The sequence below is a fragment of the Saccostrea cucullata genome, unplaced genomic scaffold, assembly GCF_032062105.1.
Source record: "Saccostrea cucullata isolate Sc308-1 unplaced genomic scaffold, CSIRO_AGI_Scuc_v1 ctg4158, whole genome shotgun sequence".
In the NCBI taxonomy this organism is placed as follows: domain Eukaryota; kingdom Metazoa; phylum Mollusca; class Bivalvia; order Ostreida; family Ostreidae; genus Saccostrea; species Saccostrea cuccullata.
In genome coordinates this window covers 1-23525 of record NW_026931418.1, presented here as the reverse complement: position 1 = coordinate 23525, position 23525 = coordinate 1, and the positions used below count along the sequence as shown (strand labels likewise).

The 23525-nt window shown below is 35.2% G+C and overlaps 1 long non-coding RNA gene across 1 annotated transcript in view; it reads left to right on the top strand.

Moving 5' to 3' along the window:
* Positions 1 to 23446, top strand: part of LOC134232575 (uncharacterized) — a 29193-nt gene extending 5747 nt beyond the window's left edge. The window contains exons 3-4 of the long non-coding RNA XR_009984804.1: positions 17042 to 17085; positions 23352 to 23446. This is a non-coding gene — a long non-coding RNA (uncharacterized LOC134232575). The remainder of the gene's footprint in view (positions 1 to 17041; positions 17086 to 23351) is intronic.
* Positions 23447 to 23525: the final 79 nt, after the last annotated feature.

Genomic DNA, 23525 nt, shown 5'->3' with positions numbered 1-23525 from the left:
AAAGAAAAATTACAATGATAAAATTTCTAAGTTTTTCATGTTCAATTTCCAAGCTCATTGAAACCATATGGATACGCATAGGCGTCGGAACCGGGGAGGGGGGGGCGCTTAATCCCCCTCCCACTTTTTTGCAAAGATGGACATAATATAAGGTATTTAAAATTGGGGTTTACCTTTTTTGTTGGTTTAGCCCCCCTTTCAATTAGCGCCCCCACTTTCTATTTCCTTCTGCCGCCCATGATACGGCTATCGACCTACAATTTAGGGAGTATTTTCAAACCGCCCCAGAATTACCAGCTATCCATTTTTTTTTTGGAGAGGGGGGGACTATGACCATCAAATACCTGATAATGAATGGCATAGAAGATGATAAAAATGGAAAAGAGGATGGACATTTTCGGTGAATCACCCATACACATTTGTTTTGCCATACAATGTATGGTTAAATCTTTCCCAGTCAATGTACAACTACACGTATTTACAATTTACAAGTTTGAGTTTAAGAGGTTTAACTGTATATATCATTATATATTATTGGAGATATGTCGTGTTCTTGTAAATGTTAATTCGAGAATGAACAATGAAACCCTAATGTTGAGAAAGAGAGAGAGAGAGCGAGAGAGAAAGAGCGAGCGAGAGAGAGAGGTGAATCTAGAAATATTTTCGAACTATTTTTTTACACATCTAAATTAAAAAAAAACATACTTGTTTTTAGAATTTTATTTTTAAACATTTAACCCCCCCCCCTCCCCTATTAACAGGATGCATAAGTCGTGTACAGCAACTGATATGTTTTTATTAAAAATATCACAATACATATCATTTGTTAGTGAATGAGGTTAAAAACCAAACATGAAACGATGGAAATGTAACCAGATGGTTTATGCATCGGGATCGAGATGCCTCTCATACCTCGATACGTATACGGATACGGATACTTATACGGATACGTCAGATAGAACAATCTCTATTAGTAGATATAACCTCTCACTAGGTCATACATTGGCCGATTTGTTTAATACGATTTTTTGACCTTTGTTTTAGCATTGAATTTGACTACGGAATGTTCCATTTATTTATTTAATGCATAGGGTTACCGACAGGTGTGACCCCTCATCATGGGGATGCTACTCTTACTAAGCACGTGATCCCACCTATGGTTTTTCCAGGGGCCGTATTTATAACAAGTATAACCAACATTTCGTGTTGTCTTTAGCTCTAAATAACATTGATCAATATATTAATGTTATCATCTCCCTTTTTTAAAATAAAAGAATATATTAAAATTCAGGGTTTTTTTGTTTAGTCCATCAAGATAATGAACAAAATACTTATCTTTTTTTTCTCGCGGCTTTTGAACAGTTATATACTCTGCATGTGCAGCAAAACAAAATTACGAAATGGTACTGGATAAACACAACATAAACATTCAAATTAAATTTGCATTACAATAGATAAGTTTTAGGTATACTAGTCAGAAATAATAAAAAAAGAACTTATGCAGTATTAAGGTATCCGATGACCTGTCATTTATTTTTTTAAGTTTTTTTAAGTTTTAATATACAAGTAAACTGTACATTGATTAATAATTCTGTGCATAAGTCTTCAATTCTAACTAAATTGGTGTCATGGCAACTAAATCTGACTTTCATGAAATTCCTTCAAATTGCTACTACATGTATTTTTGAATTTTCTGTCTGATTAAAGTACATATAATTATCAGAGCCTCGCCCTCACACCGGAACACCTAATCAGGGGCCATGAAAATCCAAATATTTATGCTCATCATAGTCTTAAAATTTAGACCCCCCCCCCCTCCATTTATAGATGGTATTTGCCAAACTTGGTTGAAATTGGTTCAGTGGTTTCAAAGAAGAAGCTGAAAATGTTTTAGTGTGAACACACGACGGACAAATACAGATAGCAATAGGTCACCCGATTTTACTCGTTTATTATGGTTTAGAGAATTCACTTGCAATAGTATAGCAAATCTCTTCGAGATCTCCAGAAAAATTCCTAAAAATCTCTTGGTTACAACAACCTATAATTATATATATATATATAAATATATATATATATATATATATATATATATAAATATATATATATTATATATATATATATATATATATATATATATATAGTTTCACAGCTAGCCGTTCCAGCAGTCCAAGTGGTCTAAGAAAGCGGTGGTTCCAGCTGTCCCAGGGAACAGTTCATTCTAGCTGTTTAAAATATATTTATTTAATATATTTAAAATTTATTAATATTTATTAAATATATTTAAAATTGATAAATTCAGTTTGAATTTATTGAATTCAATCCATTGAATTTAGTTTCGTTGTTGACCACATTTGTTCTGTGATAATCCAAAATTAACACACGTGGTGTTTCTGCTATTAATGACCGAAGACAATTGAAAACTAAATTGATGACACCTTTATATACAATCTGTATGATCGGCCAGGCAATTACTACAGTTCTCTTTTCTCATATGTACAAGGCCGTAACTAGGCTCAAATTTTTAGTGAGGCAAGGGCACTGGACATTCTTAGTCCCAGACGAGGAAAGGGTAGTACTTGACGGCCAGTGATGGGGGATTTCAGGGGGAGGGGAATCCCGAAACCTGGGTATGAGAAAATAAAAGATTAAATCTTAGAGAGTTAATTTTTACGTTTTGACTTGTTGCCCGCATAAAAATCTAATTAGATTGCCCGCATGGCACAGTGGTTAGAGCGCATACTCTATAGAGTCGCAGACTAAGGAGTTTATCATTGCATTGCTGGTTCGAATCCCTCTGCGGGATGTAGAGACCGGACCTTCGGATGAAACCGTAAAAACTCTTTTATCATCTTCAGTGACCCCGAGAGCCCAGTACATATTTAAAACTTGCAGCCCTCTACCGGCAAAAAGTGGTGTCTCGATATGAATGAGAAATTCTTAGAAAGGGTTTTAAAAATCAAACAATTTACAAAACAAACATTTTGAATTATACTTTACATGCGTTTTAAATAAAAAAAAATATGGCACCTGCTGAGATGAACGATTTACAGAAATTAAAACAAAATTTGAAAATATTAATTATGCATGAAAACACACATAGTTCACAAGTTCAAAGGAAAACTTTTTTTCACTCTTCAGAAATCTCTAAAAATTTAGTGAGGCATTTGCCTCACTTGCCTCAATGGTAGTTACGGCCTTGATGTACATAGAGCAATTCATAAATACTACATAATTCTCGATTCCAGATGTTAACAAATGTTTTTATCTAAATGATATTTTTTAAAACAAAAACTGGTCTATGAATTAAAATTCAGTTTATAAACCAATTAACCAATAACTGTCCATTGTTTAATGGAAGAATAATTTCATTTCATCGTCATTTATTAGCTACTATGTTTTATTGGGTCACCTGAGTCACTCCTAGTTATTATTCAAACAAAATAAATATATATAGTTATGATGAGGAAGATTGTCTCTTCCAAATTTGTGAATGACAAGTCCCAGGATCTGGTTTTAGTGTTAAGACTAGCTATAGGCTCTAATGATTTTACAGAAAGTGCAATATTTTTTCCAACATTTACTCCTCTGCTATTTGATATTAAGCAAATGAACTTTATTCTTATGATGAAGAAGGATGCCTTTTCCATAATTGTAAATTTTCTGCTCCATGGGTTACGAGTGTTGGTGTTCAGGTGCGGCTCTATTGATTCCCTTATATAGAGAAAATTTCCTCTTTCGGTCCTGAGTATTACGCCAATACACTATGTACAAAGTAATGATGAGGAAGGTTGCCTGTTCTAAAATTATGAATATCATGACCTCTGGGTCAGGGGTATTGGTGTTACGGCGGGGCTTCTTTGTTGACATAGTGAAAATGCATTCATATATTTATTTCTCCTCTGCTCTTAGTAATCCAATGAAAACTGTTCATAGTTTTGATGAAAAAGGGTGCCTTTTCAAATATATTGTAGATTTAATGGCCCCTTAGTCAGGGGTTCTGGTGTTAGTGCGGGGGTCTATTTATTATATAGCGATCATGCATTATTTCTTTGAAAATCTTCTTCTCTCTCTCCTGAGTATTACTTATAGTTAGGAAGGCATTACTTTTGAAATATTTCTCTTCTACTCTTCGATATTAAACCAGTGAACTATGTTTATTATTATGATGAAGAACGGTGCCTTTTCTACAATTTTCAATTTAATTTCATGGCCGTTAGTCAGGGATTATAATGTTATGGCGGGGCTCTAATGAAATATTACTGAAAGAAAAAAGATCAATTCTTTGAAAACATTCTTGTCTGCTACTTGGTATTATGCTGATGATCTAAATACATAGTTATATGAATGATATGCAAGGATGCTTCTTCAATAATTTTTAATTTCGAAGCCAGTTGGTCTCAGTTCCTCTCGTTAAGTTGAATATCTTAAAATGCAAGTTCTTTACTTTATTGATTAACTATAAAAATATCGATTGTTGAAGCTTAGATCAATATTGCACAGGGCATATTTAAACAAGACATAAACATAAGAAAAACGTGACATGTTAAATTTACATTCCTCAAGTACATGAAAAACCAACTATGGCGTCACACATTTGCAAAAAAAGCGAAACTAGACATTATGATACCTACAAAAGATTCCCGTACAGTTAAAAATAATTTAGTTTTCTTAATTCACAAGATATCAGACCATGTTCTGATCATGACCCGTTTATATGATATAATAATGCCCGTGTTTTGCCGTGTATGATCTTACTGTTCAAAACATCGAAAATGGCGTCAACGATTCATTGAACTCGCAGTAATAGTATAGGGAAACAGAAGAGTGACCCAATCTATTCCATACTTTAATAATATTTGAAAGAAAGTCATTTTTTGTAAGTATTTGTTACGGATTTTCCCCATGACTAAAATTACCCACAGCTTGGATCACCCCAATTATGCCCTGAATATTTAATCTACATATCGTAATTTTATTTGTAGGTATCATGGGAATATTATCATTCATCGTATGTTATTAATGTATGCTTTATAATTCATTGTCTGTGTTTATTTCATGAATATCGTTTGGTTGTATTGTACAAACCCAAATTTCCTCCATAGATCAGCCCTGTCGTAATAACAAATGACCGTCTGGCATTGTTATTTGACCCAGGTACCCAAATCCAGATTGGCATCGAAACAACTAATCATCCCTTTTCCTGCATTTGTAATGCTAAAGCCTTTACTTGATGCAAAAGTTGTTAGTGTTAAACGTCGCGCGAATACGCAGAAGGATAAAACGTACGCTCAACTAGGACCTTGGGTCCCCCGCAAATAGTTCGTCATTTTGCGTAGTATGAAAACTTTTTAGGAACTCTTCAGACATTAAAGGCACAAAAGTAAATTCATCCATATCAATACGGAGACCTCAGGTCACCTTATATATTGATTAAATTTTATTTGATAGACAGTTTTCGTTGTCTTACTCCAAAATAATCATATATATAACTCCATACAGATCTGCTTTCTAATATATATATATAGCAGAAACGTGAAAGTAATTAGGGGGAACAGAGGTAACCTTATATTATACATAAGTAGGGAGACCAGTGGTCACCTTATATTGTACATCATTAGAGGGATCATAGGTCACCTTACATTTTAAATTGATAGAGGGTCAATTTTTATTTTTATTGCACATCATAAGGGGGACTTGAGGATACCTTGTATTGCACATCATAAGGGGGACAAGAGGTCACTTTATATTGTACATGTATCAGTATGGGGACCATTGGTCACCTAATATTGTACTGTACATCAGTTGAGGGAACAAAGATCACCATATATATATTGTACATCATTAGGGGGGCCAGAGGACACCTTATATTGTACATCAGTACGGGGACCAGAGGACACCTTATATTGTACATCAGTAGGGGGACCAGTGGTCACCTTATATTGTACTGTGCATCAGTAGACGGAACAAAGATCACCTTTTATTTATTGTACATCAGATCAGAGGACACCTTCTACTGTACATCAGTAGGGGGACCAGAGGCCACCTTATATTGTTCATCAGGAGGGGGACCAGTGGTCATCTTATATTGTACAGTACATCAGTCGGGGGACCTGAGGTCACCTTATATTGTACATCAAAAGGGGGACCAGAGGTCATCTTATATTGTACAACAGTACGGGGACCAGAGGACACCTTATATTGTACTTAAGTAGTGGGACCTGTGGTCACCTTATATTGTACAGTACATCAGTTGGGGGACCAGAGGTCACCTTATAATGTACATATGAAAAGGGAAAAGAGGTCACCTTATATTGTACATCGATAGGGGGACCAGAGGACACCTTATACTGTACATAAGTAGGGAGACCAGTGGTCAACTTATATTGTACAGTACATCAGTTGGGGGACCAGAGGTCACCTTATAATGTACATAAGAAGGGGGACCACAGGTTACCTTATAATGTACATCAGTAGGGGGACCAGAGGTCACCTTATATTGTTAATAAGGAGGGGGACCAGTTGTCACCTTATATTGTACATGATAGGGGGACCAGAGGACACCTTATACTGTACATCAGTAGGGGGACCAGAGGTCACCTTATATTGTACATCAGTACGGGGACCAGAGGACACCTTATATTGTACATAAGTAGGGGGACCAGTGGTCACCTTATATTGTACAGTACATCAGTTGGGGGACCAGAGGTCACCTTATAATGTACATAAGAAGGGGGACCAGAGGTCACCTTATATTGTACATCAGTAGGGGGACCAGAGGTCACCTTATATTGTTAATCAGGAAAGGTCCAGTTGTTACCTTATATTGTACAGTACTTCAGTCGGGGGACCAGAGGTCACCTTATATTGTACATCAAAAGGAGGACCAGAGGTCACCTTATATTGTACATCGATAGGGGGACCAGAGGACACCTTATACTCTACATAATTTTGGGGACCAGAGGTCACCTTATATTGTACATCAGTACGGGGACCAGAGGACACCTGATATTGTACATAAGTAGGGGGATCAGTTGTCACCTTATATTATACAGTACATCAGTTGGGGGACCAGAGGTCACCTTATAATGTACATATGAAAAGGGACCAGACGTCACCTTATATTGTACATCAGTACGGGGACCAGAGGAAACCTTTTATTGTACATAAGTAGGGGGACCAGTGGTCACCTTATATTACATAGTACATCAGTTGGGGGACCAGAGGTCACCTTATAATGTACATAAGAAGGGGGACCAGAGGTTACCTTATATTGTACATCAGTAGGGGGACCAGAGGTCACCTTATATTGTTAATCAGGAAAGGTCCAGTTGTTACCTTATATTGTACAATACATCAGTCGGGGGACCAGAGGTCACCTTATATTGTACATCAATAGGGGGACCAGAGGAAATCTTATACTGTACATCATTTTGGGGACCAGACATCACCTGATATTGTACATCAGTACAGAGACCAGAGGACACCTTATATTGTACGTAAGTAGGGGGCCAGTGGTCACCATATATTGTACAGTACATCAGTTGGGGGACCAGAGGTCACCTTATAATGTACATAAGAAGGGGGACCAGAGGTCACCTTATATTGTACATCAGTAGGGGGACCAGATGTCACCTTATATTGTTAATCAGGAGGGGGACCAGTGGTCACCTTATATTGTACAGTACATCAGTCGGGGGACCAGAGGTCACCTTATATTGTACATCGATAGGAGGACAAGAGGACACCTTATACTGTACATTATTTTGGGGACCAGAGGTCACCTTATATTGTACATCAGAACGGGGACCAGAGGACACCTTATATTGTACATAAGTAGGGGGACCAGTGGTCAACTTATATTGTACAGTACATCAGTTGGGGGACCAGAGGTCACCTTATATTGTACATCGATAGGGGGACCAGAGGACATCTTCAACTGTACATCATTTTGGGGACCAGAGGTCACCTTATATTGTACATCGATAGGGGGACCAAAGGACAGCTTATACTGTACATAAGAAGGGGGACCAGAGGTCACCTTATATTGTACATCAGTAGGGGGACCAGAGGACTCCTTATATTTTACATCATTGCGGGGACCAGAGGTCACCTAATATTGTACTGTACATCAATAGATCACAGATCACCTTTTATTTATTGTACATCAGTAGGGGGACCAGAGTACACCTTATACTGTACATCAGTAGGGGTACCAGAGGACACCTTATATTGTACATCAGTAGGGGAACCAGAGGTCACCTTATTTCGTTCATCAGTAGGGGGTCTCAGAGGACACCTTATATTGCTACATATCAGTAGGGGTTCCAGAGGTCACCTTATATTGTACATAAGAAGGGGGACCAGAGGACACCTTATAGTGTACATCAGTCGGGGGACCAGAGTCACCTTATACTGTACATCAGTTGGGGACCAGAGGTTACCTTGAACGAGGGCTGTTCAATAAATAATGTCCTCGGTGCTCGGAATGAAACAAACGACGCTTTTCAATAATTTAGTCATATTGATTTAACCTAACATTACCTTTAATTAAAACACATAACCTAAATTTTTTATCCAATTTCTGAACTCATTTTTGGGTATGACCCTTTGTATACTGGATTATGGCAGATCGTAAGGTTTCCTGGACTTGTTTCTTCCTTCTGAAAGGCGTTTTTTTCAAGTTTGGAAAATGAAACAAGTCAAGAGGCGAGAGATCTAGCGAATATTGTTAATGTGAAAGAACATTAACTTTCTTAACTTTCTGTTTATCTGCAAGACTCCTTTACTCTTCAGGGCGTGCGGGTTTGGACGCTGTCATGAAAAAATCTAATATAGTGGATTCCTGATTCTCATTAAGCTTTTGATTTTTTTGCAAAAAAAATGCTTTTTAGATTCCTCCAGAAAAAAAGAACTGTCTCCTCGAATACGAATTTGAACAACAAGACCATTAATATTTCAGAAAAATGCATATAAATCTGTCTTTGTGCTCTGGCAATTCATTGCTCTTCTCAGACCTTTGCTGTTTTGATCAAGTACATCTTATTGTAAATTTTATTTTGAGGATTTTAAGCAATAGATTCAAGTTTCATTATCTGTTTGAAATTCAAACAAACGTGGATAACTACAATTACTGATATTTTGATAATTGTTAAGATATTCTTACACGAAGTCGTTTTCACTATTTTTTAAAAACATACGGTGACTTTTGAGTACTAAGCTTTTTATACTGTCAAACATTTCTTTAAAACAGTGTGAACTACTCCCGAAATGATGTTTATCAAATTCGCTATGTGTAGTATAGTCAATCACACACCATCAGTGATTATTTGTTGAAATTTGGCAAACAGTACATTAGTTGTTTAATTTTTTGTTTGCAAATACGGTATCCATTTGTATGCCCATTATATAATTTTTTATCATTTAAATCCACCTGTTCAATTGTCTATAAAAAAGACATTGCATGTTGCTGTAAATTTTACATACTTCAGTGAGTATTTCTTTGAGATTCTTAACAAGTTTTACAGCAGCTTTAATGAATGGTTTAATTTCCTTCTAGTTTACTGATTCTTTAACATTCATTTTAATGCAGTGTCTCGAATACCCTTGTTTTTCAGCTTCTCACAATTAAACTATGTGATGAAAAATGGTCACATAAACTGTTATAAATTCATTAAAGATTCAGTAATGAGAGTCAAGCTTAATGCCATATGATATCTGTTTTGTATGTCACAGAGTTCAGGACATTATTTATTGAACATCCCTCGTTTTATACATTAGTAGGGGGATCAATGATCACACTAGTTTGAACGACAATGAAGAGACCGGAAGGCACTTTATATTTTACATCACCAGAGGTAATCTTATATTATAAATCAACAGGGAGACCAGAAAACACGTAATATTTTACATAAATATTAAGACCAAAGGACTCCTTATTTGGTCACCTGAATCAACTCATGTAACTTATTGCTATCTTTTTATTCTGGCGTCGTGCGCTGTGCATTGTGCGTTAACTTTCGAACATTTTCAGTTTTTCTCTGCAATCCGTCAACCATTTACAAGCAATTTTGGCATAAAGCATATATGGATGAAGGGGAGATTTTTTTGAATCATGGTCCTTGCCCTCCACCCCCTAAGGCAAGAAAGTTGGGGCGAAACTACTACAATTTATGGAATCTTTAAAAATCTTCTTTACTCATTGACATCAAGCCGTCGAACTGCTGGCATAATTATTACAAGCATTGACTCCTCTACCAAAATTGTGAAAATTCATTGTCCCAGGATCAGGGGCCCTGGGCTTAGGACAGGGCTATAAAATTTTAATCGTGAAAAATGCATTTATTCTCCGAAGTTTTGAAATTCATAACCCAAAGGTCAGGGGTTCTGGTATTACGGTGGGGCTATATAAATTGTAAAGTTAAATTTCATTAATTCTGTGAAAAAATATTTCTCTCTGCTCCTGGATATTAATTAAACTAACTACATATAGTTCTGATAAGCAAGAAAGCCTCTTCCAGAAATATAAATGTCAAGGCCCATGGCTCATAGGTACCATTGAGGGGTGGGGGCTCTTATTAAATACATGTATGTAATTGAATTAATGCTTTAAAATTTTTTTCTTTGGTATAAACCAAATGTTTTTTATAAACAATTAAGGGTGCCTTTTCCAAAATTGTGAAATGTATGACCCCAGGATGAGGGTTTTTGTGGTCAATGGGCACTAATTATTATTGATGATTTGAAATGCACTTTTTTGTTCCCCTACGCTCTATGTAGGTATTAAATAGCCAAACTAAGCATGCTAAATATATAGTTATGGTGAGCAATGGTGCTTTTTTTTTTCAAAATTTCGAATGTCATGGCCTCTGGTTCAAAGCGCGAACCAAATTCAATTGTTTTAAAGTTTTGACATGATGTTCAGATGACCTATAAGACCCATAGGCCTCTTCCGTGTTCTTATAAGAGAATGTCTAGTTTCCTTAATATGCATTTTATCTGTAACCTCTGGTCCGCCCTTATTTTCTTTTCAGATGTCTTTTGGTTAAAACAGGTCTAGATGCCGTATCTCTGCATTCATATAAATTTTATTTTATGTCTGGTTTCCTTTAAAATGTACTATGGGGACCACTGGTCTTCCTATGTATGTACAATATAAGGTGACACCTGGTTCCCCTTGTGTTGTAAAATATAAATTGACCTTAGGTCCCAATAATGAACTACAACATAGGGTACCTCTGACCCCCTATTGATGCATAATGTGACCTCTGTTTCTCCTTATGATGTACAATATAATCTGACGCCTGGTTTTGTACAGTATAAGGTGACCTCTGGTCCCCTTTCTGTTGTACAATATAAAATTGACCTTTAGTCTCCATAATGAAATTTATATAAAATATAAGGTGACGTTTGCTTAGTCTACTGATGTACAATATTACTTAAACTCTGGTCCACCTAGTGACGAACGTTAAAACTGAGATGAAGGTTCTGCCCCCCTACTAATGTACAATATAAGATGTCATCTGGTACCCTGACTGATGTACAATATAACACGACCTCCGGTCCCCGTACTGCTGTAAAATATAAGGTGACGTCTGGTCCCCAAAATGATGTACAGTATAAGTCACCCCTGGTCCCACTATTGATGTACAATATAAGGTGCCCCTGGTCTCCCCACTGATGTGAAGTGCAACATACGGTGACCTCTGATCCCCTACTGATGTACAATATAAGGTGACCCCTGGTCCCTCTACTGATGTACAATATATGGTGACCCCTGGTCCCCCTACTGATGTACAATATAAGGTGTCCTCTGATCTCCCTACTGATGTACAATATCAGGTGACCCCTGGTCCCCTGATTGAAATACAATATAAGGTACCCTGGTCACCCTACTGATGTACAATGTAAGGTGACCCCTGGTCCGCCTTCTGATGTACAATATATGGTGACCTCTGGTCTCCCTATTGATGTACACTATATTGTGACTTCTGGTCCCCCTACTGATGTCCACTATAAAGTGTCCTCTGGTCCCCTGACTGATGTATAATATAAGGTGACCCCTGTTCCCCCTAATGATGTATACTAAAAGGTGTCCTCTGGTCCCTTGACTGATATACAATATAACATGACCCCTGGTCACCCTACTGATGTACAAAATAAGGTTACCTCTGGTCCCCGTACTGATGTACAATATAAGGTTACCTCTGGCCCACCTACTGATGTACAATGTAAGGTGACCCCTGGTCCGCCTACTGATGTACAATATATGGTGACCTCTGGTTCCCTGACCGATGTACAATATAAGGTGACCCCTGGTCCCCCTAATGATGTACACTATAAGGTGTCCTCTGGACCCGTACTGATGTACAATATAAGGTGACCGTTGGTGTCTCTACTGATGTACACTATAACGTGTCCTCTGATCATGTACTGATGTACAATATAAGGTGATCCCTGGTCACCCTAATGATGTACAATATATGGTGACCTCTGGTCTCCCTATTGATGTACACTATAAAGTGTCCTCTGGGCCCTGACTGATGTACAATATAAGGTGATCTCTGGTCCCCTGACTGATGTACAATATAAGGTGATCTCTGGTCCCTCTACTGATATACAGTATAAGGTGTCCTCTGCTGATGTACAATATAAGGTGACCCTTGGTCTCTCTACTGATGTACACTATAAGGTGTCCTCTGGTCATCTACTGATGTACAATATAAGGTGTCCTCTGGTACTCTGACTGATGTATATATATATATATATATATATATATATATATATATATATATATATATATATATATATATATATAGCACTAAAAATGACCAACGACACGAACAATAAAAATTGTCAAATTTTGGGACGCCTGTCCCTTCCTCAGGACAAAGAAAAAAGTTAAAAAGTCATAAGAACCGAGTATACCCGATAGACCGGCCGCATTTCATAGCGGTCCGGATTTCTTTATTAGTGTTATTAAAAATTTCCAATTCAACATGTAATTAAGTATGTAAATAATCTAGTGTTTAGTAGTTTAGTAGTAGTGCTAGTTGTTTTTGTTTCTCTTTTTCCTTTGTTCTTATGACTTTTTAACTTTTTTCTTTGTCCTGAGGAAGGAACAGGGCGTCCCGAAAATTTGACAATTTTTATTGTTCGTGTCGTTGGTCATTTTTAGTGCCTTATATAAATTTCCATCCGTGACCTTGTATCTACTTGGTAGATCCGACACTTAGGATATACAGTGTTGTTGGTTTTTTAGTGCTTTATATATATATATATATATATATATATATATATATATATATATATATATATATATATATATATATATATATATATATATATATATATATATGGTGACCTCTGGTCCTTCTTCTGATGTACAATATAAGGGTGACATCTGGTCCCCCTACTGATGCACAATATAAGGTGACCGCTGGTCCCCCTACTAATATACACTATAAGGTGTCCCCTGGTCCCCTGACTGATATACAAGATAAGGTGACCTCTGGTCACCCTACTGATGTACAATATATGGTGACCTCTGGTCTCCCTATTGATGTACACTATAAAGTGTCCTCTGGTCCCCTTACTGATGTACAATATAAGGTGATCTCTGGTCCATCTACTGATGTACAATATAATGTGTCTTCTGGTCCCCGTACTGATGTACAATATAAGGTGAGCCTTGGTCTCTCTACTGATGTACACTATAAGGTGTTCTCTGGTACCATGACTGATGTACAATATAAGTTACCTCTGGTCCCCCTACTGATGTACAATATAGGGTGACCTCTGGTCCCATGACTGATATACAATATAAGATGACCCCTGATCAACCTACTGATGTGCAATATAAAGGTGACCCCTGGTCCGCCTACTGATGTAAAATATATGGTGACCTCTGGTCTCCCTACTGATGACACTATAAAGTGTCCTTTGGTCCCCTGACTGATGTACAATATAAGGTGACCTCTGGTCCCTCTACTGATGTACAATATGAGGTGTCCTCTGGTCCTCGTACTGATGTACAATATAAGTGACCTCTGGTTCCCCGTACTGATGTACAATATAGTTTGACCTCTGGTCCCCTGACTGATATACAATATAAGATGGCCCCTAGTCACCCTTCTGATGTACAATATAAGTGACCTCTGGTCCCCCTACTGATGTTCAATATAAGGTGACCCCTGGTGTACGCCTACTGATATACAATATAAGGTGACCTCAGGTCTCCCTACTGATGTACACTATAAAGTGTCCTCTGGTCCCTGACTGATGCACAATATAAGGTGTCCTCTCTGTCCCCGTACTGATGTACTATACAAGGTGACGTCTGGTCGTACTGATGTACAATATAAGGTGATCCTTGGTCTCTCTTCTGATGTACACTATAAGGTGTCCTCTGGTCCCCTGACTGATGTACAATAGAAGATGACCCTTTGTCTCCCTACTGATATACACTATAAGGTGTCCTCTGGTCCCCCTAGTGATGTACAATATAAGTATGACCCCTGGTCACCCTACTGATGTACAATTTAAGGTGACCCCTGGTCCCCCTTCTGATGTACAATATAAGATAATATCTGGTCCTCCTACTGATGTACAATATAAGGTGATCTCTGGTCCTCCTACTGATGTCCCATACTTATTTACAATATAAGGTGGTCTCTGGTCCCCATACTGATGTACTATATAAGGTGACCTCTGGTCCCCCTACAATATAAGGTGACCCTTTTTGTCCCTACTGATATACACTATAAGGTGTCCTCTGGTCCCCCTACTGATGTTCAGTTTAAGGTGTCCTCTGGTCCCCCTACTGATGTACAATATAAGGTGACCCCTGGTCTACCTAGACTGATGTACACTATAAGGTGTTCTCTGGTCCCCGTACTGATGTACACTATAAGGTGAACCCTGGTCTCCCTACTATATACAATATAAGGTGTCCTCTGGTACCCCTACTGATGAACATTATAAGGTGACCTCTGGTCCCCCTACTGATGTACAAAAAGGGGAAACTTCTGGTCCCCCTACTGATGTACAATATAAGGTGACCCCTGGTCTCCCTATTGAAGTTTTAATTTCTTTTTATTAATTTTATTTCTTTTTTGAAATGTAGTTTTGATTTGTTTATAAATTTGATGTGTTAATTCAAGGGAAAGGGGAGGAGAACTCCATGCAGCCCTAAACTTCTCAATACGGGGGTACATCTTCTTTGTAAAATAAATAAAATCAGGGGTTTACTAAAAAGTGTTAAAGTGATGAGGTCGCCTATTGAAGCATGACCTCATAAGGAAGACAAAGGAGACATTAGATAATTTATTAACAAATAATCATTCCATTATATTAAAGGATTGGTGAAAAGTGAAATGAAGAGGTAGGGGGTGGTAGGGGGCAACATCTTTATCCTCCCCTAGCTTGTTAATAGCACTTGATCGGCTGGACCGTCGGCGTCGTTTACTCTGAGTCGCTTACTATTAGTAAAGGAGATCAGAGGTAAGGCACTGTGTTATTTAGATACTATAACCTTACATGGAATAATAAAAATCATAGGAGAGACCACAGGTCACCCAACATAATCCATAAATGTTAATATATCTTATAATATTGCAGTAAATGTTGCTGAGCACCCCCCCTCTCTATCTTTTCTAATACACATCAGATGGTTATTCCTTTGACAAAAATAAATTTTCTAGGTTTTTTTTACACTGTATCAAGGCTTCACTGTATTACGATTTTTCTATTTTCACTTTACGTATTCAACGCACTACATTTTGTAGCGGAGTAAACAAGCCCGATAGTCGTGAACTGAGCAGGGGACCTAAGGTCCTAGTTGAGCGTACGTTTTATCCTTCTGCCGCGAATACTGGCAATACTGCTAGTCATTCGCGCGTGAACTAATTCGCACCGAAATATGAAAAGGTATATAAAGAAGGCACTTTGGACTTTTTCTTCAGTCTGGGACGTTGGTCAGACTCATAAACATCTGGCCAGCTTAGAGAATCCCAACTCCCCATAATTGGGTAAAATCCAATGCCCCAATATCGGGTAAATTGACCCAATATCAAATCTTGAGTAACCCAATCTACCCAATTATTACATACCCTAACCCCCCCTGAATCAGCTGAACGTACTTTCCCATTGTTGATATTGGGAACCCAATCAGCTGACTATTATATATCCTAACCCAACCTGAATCAGCTGAACGTACTATCCCATTGTTGATATTGGGAACCAATAAGCTGACTATTATATATCCTGACCCAACCTGAATCAGCTGAACGTACTCTCCCATTGTTGATATTGGGAACCCAATCAGCTGACTGTTGTGTATCCTGTCCCATTATCCATAAGTATACTCTGTTTGTATTTAATTAATCATAAATCATTATTGTTATTGTTTGAATAAATTCATTTTTATAGATAAACAAATGTTGTTGATCAATTAAGGTAAATCTCAGGAATAAGAGGACCCACATAATTTTTGTAACACCCATATTGGCTTACATATTTTTATACAGAATTGTGAATTCTAACAAGCTGCCAAAAATTATTTAAGCACTGTATATATTATCATAGATTATAATGTAATTAAATTGAGTCCTGTTACCATGTATCGTTCATCCTCTTAAATCAAAGTAGGCATGCTAATAAGTGAATAGTTATTATGACCCTTTTTCAAAATTGTGAATTTCATGGCCTCTGGTTTAAAAACACTCTCCAAATTTAACATACACTGGAGTACAATCATGTGTACGCCGCTGTTGATACTTAAATCACTTTATATTCTAGAGAACTTTATTTAAGAGTAATTATGCGAGTCTGTCTGCTCGTGAAAATTGTTATTTTCGCATATATTTGTATTAAGGGCAATATACAACAAAACCCACAACTTTCCATAAATTTTCTCGCTTAAAACTACTCAAACTGAGTATCTACCTGTTATTAACCACCTCCTTTTTCAGAATTGGTTTAAATTTGGATAAAAGTATGTTGTCATTTTTAATCTACACATTTATACATCTATATTTTACAGAAATTTGGAACACAGCGAAGAAGAAGAAGTAGTGCAAACCGATCGTATGTTATTTTTGTGTTTGTCTGTCTGATTTTTCATCCTTTTGGTATTTCTGTACTCGCCACTTAAAAGATTCAATCATAAAAATATTTAATAACATCCCAGCAATAGGTAAACATAATAAAAAAAAGTTAAAACATGTTTTTTCTGCAATTGCCTCCCTGCAGCATATGTCCCAAAACGCCAAGTATTGAACTATGTAAATGTTCCCATTCTCTTATTTCTCTATTAAGAAGAATTTAAATATAGATATACTGTATTACACAGAGTAAAAAAGAAACGTTATTGTGTTAAGAAATATTATTGTAAACCAACTATTACTTGTGATTTCTCATATTGAATAAATCTGCGGTGATTAAATTTCACCAAAGGGGAAACTTTTTAGAAATTCAAAGAAAAATAAATGGTTCGAGGCAATTAATATTCGCGAGTAAATGTAAGTCGCGAAACTCGTGAATATTTTTCTCACGCGAATAAAATTTGGTTTAAAATAATAATTGTTTTGCACGAATAACTAAGAAGTATGAATACTGTATTACATTGTTAGACTAATCAGAAGCCCAATAGTGCAAATCAAATATAAATAAAGAAAAACGAAATTATTATATAAAGAAAAAAAAAGAAATCTTTAAATGGAAAACTGAAACTAAAATACGGAATTTATAAATGTGCATGATAAAGGCCTGAACCTATGAATCTTTCAATAAAGCGCACATGTTATAAAGCTTCAACAAGTAACTCTTTAGACCTTATATTATTTCGACATTACATATGTGAGGGGGAAATGAAAAAATTAAAAAAGAAAAATAAATATCAAATTGACAAAAGTACGTATAAAAAAAATATGTGCATACAGCATAAAAAATCGCATTTCTATAAACGATTCATAAACTGACCATTGTTATTTACGGAAATTTGTTGCTGTTTCGCATCTCGCAACATCAATGTTGGAGAATGCAAGCCTGGAAGTAGCGAGGATGGCTGCTTCTGCTTGCATAAAATTCATGACATTCCAATAGAGCTCATGAACCGCTAGAAGGTCAAGACCTTGCGTATCGTATTACTGGATTCCCCCGAACTTTACCTAGTGTCCTATCTGTGTACCCATAAATCTCAGATTAATGAAACTATAAAGAGAAAAATGATTTGATTACTTTGTGGGATTAGTTATGTGCAAGTGTGTGCATTTTTTTTTACAAATATTACCGACTAATAAATACACAGATTGAGAGTTTGTCATTTAGAATATGTTAGAACAAGTACTATATAGTAGTCAGTACCATTGACTTATAAATAGTACAGATTGAGAGATTGACTTTTGTAATATGTGAGAAGTGCTTTTAGTCAGTACATTACTTCTCATTATGCTTTGATAAAAAGACCAAGAAAGTATAAGTGTTTTGCTTTATTTCTAATACTGTAGACGTACTTTTTTACGTGGGGTCATAATTCCGCGGAATTTCAATTTCTGTTTAATCCACGGGTAAAAAATTACGCGGATTTCTTAGACTGTCACTATCTGCATTACATTTATATTAAGAACCCTTAGACAAATTTCCGCGGAAAAATTGTAACCGCGTACATACCGTAAATTAATACCACGCGAGAAAAGTATTTCTACAGTATATATTATAGTAAACAATCATTAAAATCTACTTATTGTTACCACTTTGACTTGTTTTAATTTTTGCACTTGTTTTCTTTAATCAATTTTTATAATGTCAATCAAACCCACAAAGTCCGCTCGGTAACGTATAAGATCGGTAATGTATTATTTTACAGCATTTTCTATTGCATGTATTGTGCGATAATTAGATAATAAGCCATGGAAATTCCCTAAATGTTAAAAATTCAACAGTACCTACATGTTATCAACAACGAAATCTTAACATTAATGTTTGTCTTAAATATTTGTGCAATTTTTTCGGATAATCTCTTTAAAGTTTCATGTCCAGATTCATTAAATATCTCAACACACTTTTTAAACTCACATGATTTTTCGCACAAATTAAAGTCACATTAATTGTTTTAATGTAAAATTGTGTAACGTGACAACAAGAAATATTTTGTAATTAGTGATTTTTAACTTAATTTTGATCTTAATCAATAACATTGAACATTATTTACAAATAATTTACAAATAATTAGTAGGATTTTATATGCTCTTGGATGATATAGTATGACAGTTTCCCAAATAAGTTTTTTTCATGGTTTCTTGTTAAATGCTGTCGTCTTTTATCCGTTCATTTAAAACATCGAGTTTTAAAACTTAAGATTATGATTTTAGATTTTATGCACCTTTAACATGAAATATTTAATAATATAATGCTTATGACTCGTACTGAAGCTCGATAATTTAAGTTTTACTGCAAGAAAAATGTTACTTTAATTTGTGCGAAAAACCATGCGAGTTTAAAAAGTGTGTTGAGCTGTATGCTGATCATTAGACCTTTCGAGAGAGGGTTTAAGAAAGCTAATGTAAACCAATTGTTAATGTCAACATCTCACAGAATTACTGGCCAATTTATCAGACTGGTCAAAGTTCACATTAATCATGTTAAGGTAAGATAAAAACATATTACTATTAGATACAAAAGGTTAAATTCTCCCCCACTCATGTATAGTAATGGTTCTGATTTCGATATAGGGAAGAGGTGAGTGTAAAGGCAAATATCACATTTGTTTATTGTCCAAACAAAATCAGGTCTATCAGACACGTGCGCTAATGATTGATCAGTTCAGGCACTTACCATGCACATCTATAAATTCCATATTTAAGTTTCAGTTTTCTACTTTTAATAATTTCATTTTTCTTTATTTAATAATTTCGTTTTTCTTTAATTTTTATATTAATTTTGTTTTTCGTTATATATTAATTTCGTTTTTCTTTATATACTAGTATTAAATATGTTTTTCTTTATTTAATAATTTCGTTTTTCTTCATTAAATAATTTCGTTTTTCTTTATTTAATAATTTCGTTTTTCTTTATTTAATAATTTCGTTTTTCTTTATTCATCGTTTTTCTTTATTTATTTATGGTTTGCACTATTGGGCTTAATTCCGTAGACTAATGTTTCAAAATATAACAAAATAGAAAATATACAGCACCGGTCATTATACATCTTTTTAAATTACTTGTATGGACTCAATCTTCCAAAAAATGCTTTCTTTCTTTTCTTTTCTTCTTTATTTTAAAAATTACAAATAAAAAAAGGATGACAAGTAGTTTAAACAAAATACATAATGATCGACACAAAACTTTTCATGGTTAAAGCTAAGCACTTAACACGCATTCTCAATTTATAGTACCAATTCGATCTTGGGAAAAGTCAAAACATTTAGTGAACTGAAATTAACACTCTTATACGTCATTTGAAACATGAAAGTGTATAGTTATTAAAAATCGCAATCTGATTTACATACTTCATTCTGTGTTTTGTGGGCCTCCTTCGAAATAAAAGCGGTTGGAGGGCTAATTTTACACCAAGATATTTACGTGATGTTGAAAAGCCATATTTGGAAACGAAAGAATTTTTTTAATACTAAATCAATAATATAATACACATCAAATTTTGTTAACTATAAACATTTATGAAACCGTTTAAGCACATTTGTAAAAGGGGTGTAGAATATTTGATTCAATTATTAGTAAAAATAAAACGGATATAATTTTCATTTAAATGAAATTACTTTCTTTTTATTTTAACAAGTTTTATCACATCCGATGATAAGCTTATAATGACAATATTCCCGAAAATGCTACATTAATTGATTCTTTATTAATCTGCTCAGAGAAACGCACATTATTTAGAATATAAGAAGGTTAAATATTTCGCCATTCCTGATTACGAAGTGTTTGTTAAATATCACATAAATATCGCACATATATATCATACAAAAATAAAAGTATATTCGGGAAAAAATGATTCATATTATTTCAAATTATTGAATTTTATGAATTTTCTTATCTATATATACGCTCTTTACAAAGGGTTGAATTGAAAATTCAAGTTATGATTTATCTATAGAGGACTCATGTAATTCATACCCCTCCTCCCTTCCACCATTTAATCTGTTGATAATTTCAAAGGCAGGGCTCACGTAGCATCGTTTTTTAAAGTGGGACAGCCAGAGACTTTTTTTTACTTACCTGAAAAGTTGACAAGGCAAAAAAAAAGGGGGGGTGAGAAAACTTGCACAAAGTCGAAAATCCTAGAGGGGGAGGGGAAGCGAACTTTTTTCAATGCCAATTACTTTCAGAACCAATTATTACACTATATTTTCCGTACATCACTATTAGTGGGGGGGGGGGGGGGGGCAATTTGACTTTCACTGAACATTTACTATAGTTGAAGTAAGGTTGGAGAAAAAAGTGGGGGGCAGGGGGGCTGCTCTCCCCCCCCCCCCCCCCTGTTGCTACATGTCTGAAATGTTTAATTGTTTATGAAAAGTTTATCGTCAAATCTCAAAAATTAAACAAAGATCGCCCACCACCCTTAAAAGGTTTGTCAATAATTATGTTGCATATCACATGTGCTCTATAGAGCAATATACATTCTATGTTCATATAACGTAAATTGAATTTTGAGTACCATTAAAGCATAGACGCATACGTTATAAGTCTAAGAAACAATTCCAATGGGAAAATTAGGTGCACAATTTTATACGTTAATATTTGTATTACTTGCAAAGCAACAAAAATGGAAATGGATTCGATTTCAACCAATTTCTTGACACCCAACACCCTCTTTTTTTACCCGATGTAGAACACCACCCACCCCCAGCCCCCTCCCACTGCATGCAACGCAGCGCCTATTTTCTGGGATTATATTTCCTACAAAAATGATTATTTTTCTTCAAAATGTTAAGCTTGGTATAAAATTCATTTTTTTAAGTTGGCGATACACTATCATTTCAAACAAACAGCAAAATACAGACTTGAAGAAAGTTTTGTTTCAGATTTACGTTCCGATTGATAACGTGAATTACACTTGAAAATATGAAATATTAACCAATTGCTCAAAATGGAAACATTCAATCATTAAACCACAATTCTACTTGTGAATAATATTATGTCAATTCAATTTTCAAATCACACGGATGCACAAGATATTGAGTTAAAAATGTTCACCCTTGCATGTGCCCTTCAATTTGCATTTCTGCACTCTTGTTACAGAAAAAATGACATTTTAAGAAACAGTTTATATTTCTTCATGTTTGTATTTACATCATAAAGATTCACTCGCAAATCTGTTCAAACAGCTTTGGAAATTAACACTTATTTTATTTTAAAACATGGTAACGTAAATATCGGTAACGTAAATATTTTTCTGAGATTTATCGTAACTTTTAATGCTGTTGTTTAATTATTCCACTGTTAATTAAAGGTATATATTCTAGTGCTTGAGTATAAGGCAATTTGACCCATAGGGAACAGTGTAGTTCTCATAATTAATTTGTGAAGAAATACTAACATGTAAATATCGTTGAATTTTTTAACCATTGGACTTATAAGAAAAGGGGGGTTATTGTTCATAAATACAGATAAAGATTGTACTTTTTACCATTCCATGCAATAGAAAGGATGTTCATGATGTTAAAAAGTTACAACTTAGTCCTATTGAGTCAGTTTATAAATCCTTCCAGTCCTTTTGAATTTCCAAATAGAAAAGTAATAATTCTGCGGTGACATCAAAATTTGATAAATATATTAAAACTTTTTAAAAAATTGTGACACGCATATGTGTGAAGGGTGTGATATTCAGAAAATATAACTCAAATGTAGGACAATCTTACTAAGAAAAAGATATGTAAATGATTTAAAACTTTTTGGTTGAAAATAAAAACTACACGATGATCGGCGACAGTAACGTAAATATCGATTTCTGCTATAAAATGTGATTTTCTCCTAAGACAATCGTTCAAACTACAACAAACAATTGTTACATTTTAATCAACAACCAACAATCATATGAGTGGCAGAAAATAAAATTTATTTGAAATATTATATTACTTAAAACGCGGTACATTATTTAAAGCGAATTGAGACTATAAATTGAGAATGCGTGTTAAAGGACCCCTGCAAATTTGTTCGTCAATGAATAATAATTTGTCACATTTTGATTTGAGTATATAGTTGGAGTGTATTCACAAAATTGTAGACATTTAAAAATAATTAATAAATATACAAACTTACTAAATCACTTAAGTTTTAAATTCAAACAAATTGACAAAGGAAAGTAATTTTTTGTATTATTTCATATTCAGCAAAAACACAGGAAATCCTTCAAGAATACAGTGCATTTAAAAACTATTTTGTCGAAACTCAACTTTACGAAATAATAAAAGAGAAAATGGAAACAACAGGCATGGTTACAATCGTTGGAAAAGCAGGTGAGGGGAAAAGGGAACAGCAATGATTGGTTATTTTAGCATTCAAAG